General features: G+C 41.1%; 1 pseudogene; it reads left to right on the top strand.

Annotated features, from left to right (window-relative positions):
* The first annotated feature begins 2376 nt into the window (after window positions 1-2376).
* LOC102813875 lies at window positions 2377-4270 on the top strand (annotated as a pseudogene).
* Window positions 4271-9826: the final 5556 nt, after the last annotated feature.

The following is a 9826-nucleotide window of genomic DNA, read 5'->3' as shown; positions in this document are numbered from 1 at the left end:
CTTCTTTGTTGCTTTGTTTATATCAAGTTGCGTGGACCATTCAGAACATGTCAGCTTTTTCCCAGGAGTGGTTATCAGTGGCCTTCACAAGAACCCTGGAGCTGTTTTTCTCACTTCCTGGATCCTGGGAGTAAGGATTGGCAGTGGTGGTGGTGGTGATGTACCATCAAGTCTCTTCCAACTCCTAGTGACCCTGTATAGGGTAGAGACTGCAAATCTTTATGGGAGCAGAAAGCCTCATCTTTCTTCCTGGAGTGAGAGGCTGATGAATTCAAACTGCTGATCTTGTGATTAGCAGCCCAACAAGTAACACACACCGCCACCAGGACTCCTTTGGAGTGGGAATTGTTAAATGCCATTGAATTGGTTCCAAGTCACAGCAACCCTGTACAGGGTTACCGAGGAGCGGCTGGTGAGTTTGAACCACCAAGCTTAGCATTCAAACAGACCTTGCAGTCCAGCGCTTATCTTATAGCTTATCCAAAACTCCTTGGAGTAGGGAATGTTGTTGCTGATGTCGAGTGCCTTTGAGTCAGTTCCAACCCATAGCGACCCTTTATGGGGTTTTCAAGGAGTGGCTAGTGAGCTTTAACTGCCAACCTTGCAGTTCAAATGACTTCAGCACATTAACCCATAGCACCACACCTGGTAACTACCAATTAAAAGAAGAAATGATAAATTCCTAATCAATGAGGTTGGTGTTGTTGTTAAGTGCTGTTGAGTTGATTCCGACCCATAGCTACCCTGTATAGGGTTTCCAAGGAGCAGCTGGTGAGCTAGAACCACTGACCTTGCAGTTCAAATGACTTTGCAGTCCGACGCATTAGCAACAGCACCACACCAGGACTCCAAACAACGAGATTATGGTGTAGTAATTGACTATGACAATTGGTTGGGGAAGATGGTACACTTTAACGATAGCTGTGATGACTGTACAGGTCTCATTTTACTTTGTTGTTGTTATTATTGTTTTAAGGTGACACTGAGTCAGTACCGACTCATAGCAACCCTATGCACAACAGAACAAAACACTGCCAGGTCCTGGGCCAATATCACAATCCTTGCTATGCTTGAACCCACTGCTGCTGCCACTATGCCAATCCACCTGGTTGAAAGTCTTCCTGCTTTTCCCTGACCTTCCACTTTACCAAGCATGGTATCCTTCTCCAGAGACTCGTTCCTCCTAATAATATGTCTGAAGTATGAGAGACAAAGTCTGGTCATCCTGGCTTCTAAGGAGCATTCTGGCTGTAATTCTCACAACACAAGTTTGTTCTTTTAGCAGTCCATGGTACTTTTAATATTTTCCTCCAACAATGTATCTGAAATTCTTCTATAGTCCTCTTTATTCATTGTCCAATTTTCACATTCACTTGAGGCTACTGAAAATACCATGCACCTTAGTCCTCAAACAGACAACTTTGCTCTCGAACACTTTAAAGAGGTCTTGTGTAGCAGGTTTGCCCAGTGCAATATGGCATTTGAATTACTGACTGCTGTTTCAATGATTGTTGATGGTTGATCTGAGCAAAATAGGCTTTGACAATTCCAATCTTTTCTCCATTTATATGGATGTTTTTTATTGGTCCAGTAGTGAGTGCTTTTGTTTTCTTTACATTGAGGTGAAACCTGTACTGAGAACTGTAGTCTTTGATTATCAGTAAGTATTTTAAGTCCCCTTCACTTTCATCAAGCAAGGTTGTGTCATCTGCATATCACAGGTTGTTAATGAGTCTTCCTCCAATCCTGACACCATGTTTTTCTTCATATAATATTATAATTCGGTTCTCAAATTGTTTGTTCTGCATACAGACTGAATAACTATGGTGAGAGAATACAATCCTGGCATACATCTTTCCTAATTTTAAACCATCTGGTGTTCGCTTGTTCTGTTTGCCTCTTGGTCTATGTGCAGGCTTCTCATGAGCACAATTAAGTGTTCCAGAATATTCATTCTTTGCAATGTTGTCCACAGCTTGTCATGATCCACACAATTGACAGCCTTTGTATAGTAAATAAAGCACAGGTAGCCATCTTCCTGGTATTCTCTGCTTTCAGCCAAGATCCATCTTACATCAGCAATGATGTCCATTGTTGCATGTCCTTGTCTAAATCCAGTTTCAACCTCTGGCAGTTCCCTGCCAGTGTACTGTTGCAGGTATATTTGAATTATCTTTAGCAAAATTTTGCTTGCATGAGATATTAATGATATTGTCCAATGATTTCTACATTCCACTAGGTCACCTCTCTTTGGAATGGGCAAAAATATGAATCTCGGAGTTTCCAGAGCGGCATCGTCTGGGCTGCACGCTTCCCTGTGCACGTGCGTGTCTACAGCTACTGCTTCCTCGGGGCCCTGACCCTCTGCCTGCAGCCATGGCGCCCGGCCAGCTAGCTTTATTTAGTGTCTCGGACAAGTCCGGCCTCGTGGAATTTGCCCAAAACCTAACTTGTGCAGTTTGAATCTGGTTGCTTCTGGAGGGACTGTAAAAGCTCTGAGGGATGCCGGCCTAGCTGTACGAGATGTCTCAGAGCTGACAGGATTTCCTGAAATGCTCAGGGGGTGTGTGAAAACCCTGCAGCCTGCTGTGCACGCAGAGTTGTCTGCAATCTGTATCCATTTGTGAAGACTGTGGCTTCTCCAGACGTTACTGTGGAGGCAGCCGTTGAACAAATTGACATTGGTGGGGTCACCTTACTGAGAGCAGCAGCTAAAAACCACGCACGTGTGACGGTCGTGTGTGACCCAGAGAACTACACAGCGGTGTTGGCGCAGATGCAGAGCTCTGACAGCAAAGACACCTCCTTAGAGACTAGACGCCAGTTAGCCTTGAAGGCGTTCACTCATATGGCGTAATACGATGAAGCAATTTCAGATTACTTCAGGAGACACTATAGTAAAGGACTATCTCAGATGCCACTGAGGTATGGAATGAATCCTCACCAAACGCCTGCCCAGTTATACACGCTGAGACCCAAGCTTCCCATCACAGTTCTAAATGGAGCCCCTGGGTTTATAAACTTGTGCGATGCCCTGAATGCCTGGCAGCTGGTAAAGGAACTCAAAGAAGCCTTAGACATTCCAGCCGCTGCCTCTTTCAAACATGTTAGTCCAGCAGGCGCTGCCGTTGGAATTCCACTCAGTGAGGATGAGGCCAAAGTCTGCATGGTGTATGATCTCTACAAAGCCCTTACACCCCTATCAACTGCATACGCTAGAGCAAGAGGGGCTGATAGAATGTCTTCGTTTGGTGATTTTGTTGCATTATCTGATGTTTGTGATGTCCCTACTGCCAAAATTCTCTCCAGAGAGGTATCTGATGGCATTATTGCCCCGGGATATGAAGAAGAAGCCTTGAAAATTCTTTCTAAAAAGAAAAATGGAAACCATTGTGTTCTCCAGATGGACCAGTCTTACAAACCAGATGAAGATGAAGTTCGAACTCTGGTCTTCGTTTAAGCCAGAAGAGAAACAATGGTGTCATCCACGGGTCATTGTTTAGCAATGTTGTTACCAAGAACAAAGATCTGCCGGAGTCTGCCCACAGGGACCTCATCGTCTCCACCATAGCTGTCAAGTACACTCAGTCCAATTCTGTGTGCTATGCCAAGAACGGTCAGATTATTGGCATTGGAGCAGGACAGCAGTCTCGGATTCACTGTACACGCCTAGCAGGGGATAAGGCTTAGACATCATCCACGAGTGCTGTCCATGAAGTTTAAAACTGGAGTGAAGAGAGCAGAAATCTCTAATGCTATCGACCAGTATGTTACCAGAACCATTGGCGAGGGTGAAGATTTGGTAAAGTGGAAGGCACTGTTTGAGAAAGTCCCTGATTTACTAACCGAGGCAGAGAAGAAGGACTGGGTTGACAAACTTAGTGAAGTTTCTGTCAGTTCTGATGCCTTCTTTCCCTTCAGGGACAATGTTTGTTGTTGTTGTTGTTAAGTGCCGTCGAGTCGGTTCCGACCCATAGCTACCCTGTACAGGTTTCCGAGGGTGTAAATCCTTACGGGAGTAGAAAGCCTCATCTTTCTCCCGCGGAGCTGCTAGTAGTTTCGAACCGCTGACCTTAAGGTTCGCAGCCCGATTCGTAACCACTACGCTACCAGAGCTCCTTTCAGGGACAATGTAGACAGAGCTAAAAGGAGTGGTGTGGTGTACATTGCTGCTCCTTCCGGTCCTGCTGCGGATCAAGTTGTGATTGAGGCATGCAATGAACTGGGGCTAATCCTCATTCACACCAGTCTTCGGCTCTTTCATCACTGATCCATTCATGTTACTATTTTATCATTTTCTTGTGTGTACGTAAATAGTGACTTTAGAAAATGTCATTTAAGAAAAATAAAGCCTTAAATTTTAAGTCTTGGAAAAATAAAAAAAATGAATCTCTTCCAATCAGTTGGTCAGGTAGCTGTCTTCCAAATTTCTTGGCATAGATGAGTGAGTGCCTCCAGTGCTGCATCAGTTTGTTGAAGTATTTCAGTTTGTATCCCATCAATTTCCAGACCCTTGTTCTTTGACAATGCCTTCAGTGCACCTTGGACTTCTTCCTTCAGTATCATTGGTTTGTGATCATACACTACCACTTGAAATGATAGAACATTAACCATATGTTTTTGGTGTAGTGATTCTGTGGAAGTCAAGGCTTGAATTTTTTCTTCATTTTTTTTAAGCTTGAGAAATCCTGAGTGTGTTCTTCCCTTTGGTTTTCTAACTCCAGATATTTGCAAATTTCTTTACAATGTTTAACTTTGTCTTCTCAAGCTGATCTTTGACATCTTCTATTTGACTCTTTTTATTTCCTCATTTCTTCCATTTCCTTTAGTCTCTTTACACTGGAGAACAAGTTTTAGAGTCTCTTCTGACACCCATTTTGGTATTTTCCTTCTTCCTTGTATTCTTAATCACCTTTTTCTTTCTTCCTGTATGATGTTTTTGATGTCATCTCACAACCCTTCTGGTCTTTGGTTATTAGTGTCTAATTCATCAAATTGTTCTTAAGATGAGATCTAAATTCAGGTGGTACATATTCAATGTCATATTTTGGCTCTTGTAGACTTCTTTGAATTTTCTTCAGCTCCAGCCTGAACTTGCATAGGACCAATTGATGGTTCATTCCACAGTCTGCCCTCAGTCTTGTTTTGACAGACTATATCACACTTTTTAACTGTCTCTTTCCACAGGTGTAGTCAATTGGATTTCTTTGTATTCCATCTGCTGAGGTCCACATGTATAGTTGTCTTTTATGTTGTTTAAAAAAGATATTTACAAAGAACAAGGCATTGGTCTTACAAAATTCTATCAGGTATTATTTCATCACCAAAGCCATATTTTCCAATGATTGAACTTTCCTTTGCATTCCAATCACCAGTAATTATCAATAAATCTTGATTGCATGTTTGGATAATTTCAGACTTAAGAAATTGGCATAATTCTTCAATTTTATAACCATGCCAATTTGAAAGACAGTTATATTAACTGGTCTTCATAGTAGGCATATGGGTATCCTATCACAGACTGTTGTGTTTCAGGATAGATCTTCAAGTGTTCTTTTTGATGATGAATGCAATGCCATTCCTCTTCAATTTGTCATTCCTGACATTGTAAATCATGTTGTTGTCAAATTCAGAATGTCCAATACAAGTCCATTTCTTCACTATAGCCTAGGATATCAATGCTTATGCATTCCATTTAATTTCTGACAACTTTAAATTTTCTTAGATTCGTACTTTGTACATTCCATGTTTCAATTACTAATGGATGTTTATAGTAGTGCCCCTTCAGCAGATGAAGGTAGTGCCCCTTCAGCAGATGAAGGTCCTGAAAGCTTTATTCCATTCATATCATCATAGTCAACTCAAATTTGAGGAGGCAGATCTTCCCCCAGTCATATTTTGACTGCCTTCCAACCTGAGGTGCTCATCTTTTAGCACGATATCTGACAATGTTCTGGTGCTCTTCATCATGTTTCAGTATTCAATATTCTGTTGCTATCTGGTAGTGTTCCACTGCTATTCATAAGGTTTTCAGTGACTAAATATTCAGAAGTAGCCTTTGCCTTTGTTCAGTCTGTCTTAGTCTGGAAATGCATCTGAAAACTGTCCACCATGGGTGGTCCTATTGGTATTTAAAATATCAGTGGCATAGCTTCCAGAATCAGAGTAACACACGTCACCACAGTATGACAAACTGACAGATGAGTAGTGGTGACAGATATGTGGTGACAGATATTTTACTTTGCTAGTCTAAAACTTTCTTGTTGCTCTTAGTTTCTCTCTGCCCCATTTCACTTTCCTTTCCTTTTTTACTTTCTTTCCTTTTTCTCCCTCCCTTCTTTTCTTTTTGTTTCTTTTGGGTACATAGCTCTGTAGAAGCAAAGCAAGGAGCCTGATGGTGCAAGGATTAAGAGATTTACTCTTAACCAAAAGGCTGGTGGTTTGAACCCACCCAGTGGCTGGACAGTAGAAAGATCTGGTGATGTGCTTCTGTTAGATTAAGTCAAATCTCATTATTGGTGAGTTGAATTTTGACTTAGAGTAACTCTATAAAACTTAACAGAACTTCTTCATAGGATTTCCAAGGCTGTGATCTTTATAGAATTCCTCTACCAGATCTTTCTTCCATAGAAATGCTGGCAGGTTTGTGCCAATATCCTTTTACTTAGCTTAACTACTGCACCACAGGAAAACCCCATGGGGCAGTTCTACTTTATCATATAGGGGTTTTTGCGTAGAAATAAATTCAATGCCACCCAAGAGTAACACAACTTAAAAGTGGGATGAGTAGTTTGTACTTTAACTGTTTATTTAACATATAAGAAACTGCAAAGTTTTTTTCCAAAGTTGCTAAATCATTTTGCATTCCAACCAGCTGTATGTGAGAGTTCTAGGTTTGTATTTTTGCCATATGTAGAGCTTATATCTTATTGGAAAGTGTCAGTTTAATCAATGCTGATATTTTTCAATTTCTCTTCTTTTTAGATTAAGAGAAAAATCCACCAAATTATGATGAATAGGGGGTGCTTCTTGGAATCACTTTGGTGTTCCTTATCATGGTTTATTTTCTGTTCAATTCAGACCAACTTTTCTGCTCACAAGTCCTAGGGGTATGTTCTATATTAGGAGGGTATGTTTGTGAACTGGGGTGTGTAAGTGGGAGAGATAAACCTTTTATTAGTATGCTTCTGATAAGAGCTGAATAGCCTGTGAAGTCCCTGAGAAAAGCTTTGCTCTTGGATGACTAATTAAATGCTTTGTTGGTATGGAGACTGGAAAATGGGAGATAGCTGATGAATGTAGTTAGTGTTCCAGGGGCCTGAATTGGGTAGTAGTATTGGTAAATTATTTACCATCAAAGACATTTGACTATGTGAATCATAACAAATTATGGATAACCTTTCAAAGAATGGGAATTCATCAACATGGAATCTGGAATCAGTATATAGACCATGAAGCAGTGATTCAAACAGAAGTCACAATTAGAAACAGCACAGTGATTTCAAGAATTCCCCCTATTCATCATAATTTGATTTTAAACTGTGTGGTTTAAAATTAGGAGAGACGTGTGTCACTGTTGTATTGTTGTTGAACTATATGAAGAAGAACATGGCATCAGTATTAGAAGAAGTATCATTAACAACCTGCAATATCCAGATGATACAGCTTGCTATCTGAAAGTGAGGACATGAAGCACTTAGTGATATAAGAATCCTGGTGTAGCACTGTAGAGTAAGCACTGGACTGCTAACTGCAAGGTCAGATTGAAATCCACCAGCCACTCTTTGGAACTCACTAAACAACAACTGATAAAGATCAGAGACCAAATCTTCTGTATAGATTGCACCTCAATAAAGAAAAAAAAAATCTTCACAAATGGCCCAACATTATGATAAATGGAGAAAATATTGACATGATCAAGGAACTCGTTTTGCTTAGGTCCACAATCAGTGTAGATGGAAGCAGCAGTCTAAAAATCAAACAACACATTGCATTGGACAAATCTGCTGCAAAAGTTCGATTTAAAATATTAAAATGAAAGATGTTACTTTAAAGACAAAGGTGTGTTTGACACATGCCATGGTATTTTTAGGTTGGCTCATATGCATGTGAAATCTGGACAGAGAAGAAAGGAGGCAGAAGAATGGATGCATTTGACTCATGTTGTTGGCAAAGAACACAGAATATACCACAGCCTGCCAGAGGAACAAACAAATCCTTCTTGGGAAGAAGCACCACTAGAATACACCTTACAAGCAAGAATGGTTTGACTATGTCTCATGTACTTTGGATGTTATCAGGAGGGACCAGTCCCTGGAGAAGAATAGCATGCTTGGTAAAGTAGAGAGAGAGAAAAAGAGGAAAATCTTCAAGGGGATGGATTGACACAATGGCTGCAACAATGGGCTTCAACATAGCAATGGTGGTAAGAATGGCACAGGACCAGGCAGTGTTTTGTTCTGTTGTACAGAGGGTCACTATGAATCAAAATTGACTTAAGGGAACCTAACATCAAGAATGTTTTTTGTTAAGTGCCGTCAAGTCAGTTCTGACTCATAGCAATCTTATATTGGGTTTCTGAGGAATGGTTGGGGGGTTTGAACTACCGACTTTGTGATTCAAACTAACTTGTGGTACAGTGCTGAGTCTATGACACCACACAAAAGAAACAATAACAACTGGTAAAGACCAGTGCAAGAAGAGTATGGGTTGGCTTCTGACTTCCTCTGACTTCACAAGGGGAAAAGAGAATCAAACTCAATGATCAGTTTAAGGTCAATTTCTATAAGGAGGATGCCAGGCATGCCTCTACCTTTCTTTCCTCCTTTACCAATTCTGATGCCAGCAGTCCCTCCTGTGAAACTATTTCTCTGCTAGATTCTATGATCTGTTGCAATGGCCACAGAGAACCCTCAGACAATACTTGCAACTATGGGGTGTATTAAAGAAGTTAATGAGTTATAAAGCAGGATAAGCACAAGGTTGTTTGAATTGCAAGGCTGATGGTTAAAACTCAACAGCCACTCCTCAGAAACCCTATATAGGGTTGTATGAGTCAGAACTGACTCAATGGCACTTAACAACAACAACAACTCAGGATCAGAAATGCTCAGAATACAGTTATTCTGATTAGGCACACCTTTCTCTTGTCCTTGGTCTCTAACATACAAATCCGCTTGGTCTATGCCCTGCTCAGCCAATATTACAAAGCTTTTTTTTTTTTTTAAATTTTTATCACTGCCAATAAATGCCCGAAGGGCAACCAACTCATCTATAAGCCTCAACCTGAGAGGTGCTCAGCTCTAGCTCTGTGGGTCAGTAAACTTAGCTCTCTCTCTTGAGTACCTGGAGGCACCCTATTCCAGAAACAAGCCACCGGCCCAAAGAAACACAGCTTTACTTACCCTGTGGGCAGAATGCCCACTGCTCTGTCTCAAGCTCTGACTCTTGGTTCTTCTGTGCCGCTCCTGTGCTGCTCCTCTGGTGGTACAACTCTCTGTCTCCTGGATCCAGAAGGTTCAGCATGCAGGGAGCTAAAGATCCAAAGGATGTGTTCCACTCTTGCTCCTTTTTTTTTTTTTTTTTTTTTTTTTATGATGGTGAGATCCTCTCCTCTTGCTTCTGAGATGGCTCATTTTATAACCAATTTCTCTTGTTGTTAAGTGCTACTGAGTTGGTTCTGACTCATAGTGATCCTGCACAAGGTTCTGAAGAGCAGCCAGTGGGTTTAAACTGCAGACCTTGTGGTTCACAGTCCAGTGTTTATCCTATATTGCCACACCAGGAGTCCTTATACCCAGTAGGGTGACAAAATTGATAAAACCTC

This window comes from Chrysochloris asiatica, unplaced genomic scaffold (genome assembly GCF_000296735.1).
Source record: "Chrysochloris asiatica unplaced genomic scaffold, ChrAsi1.0 scaffold00013, whole genome shotgun sequence".
In the NCBI taxonomy this organism is placed as follows: Eukaryota; Metazoa; Chordata; class Mammalia; order Afrosoricida; family Chrysochloridae; genus Chrysochloris; species Chrysochloris asiatica.
This window is presented reverse-complemented; position numbering and strand designations above follow the sequence as displayed.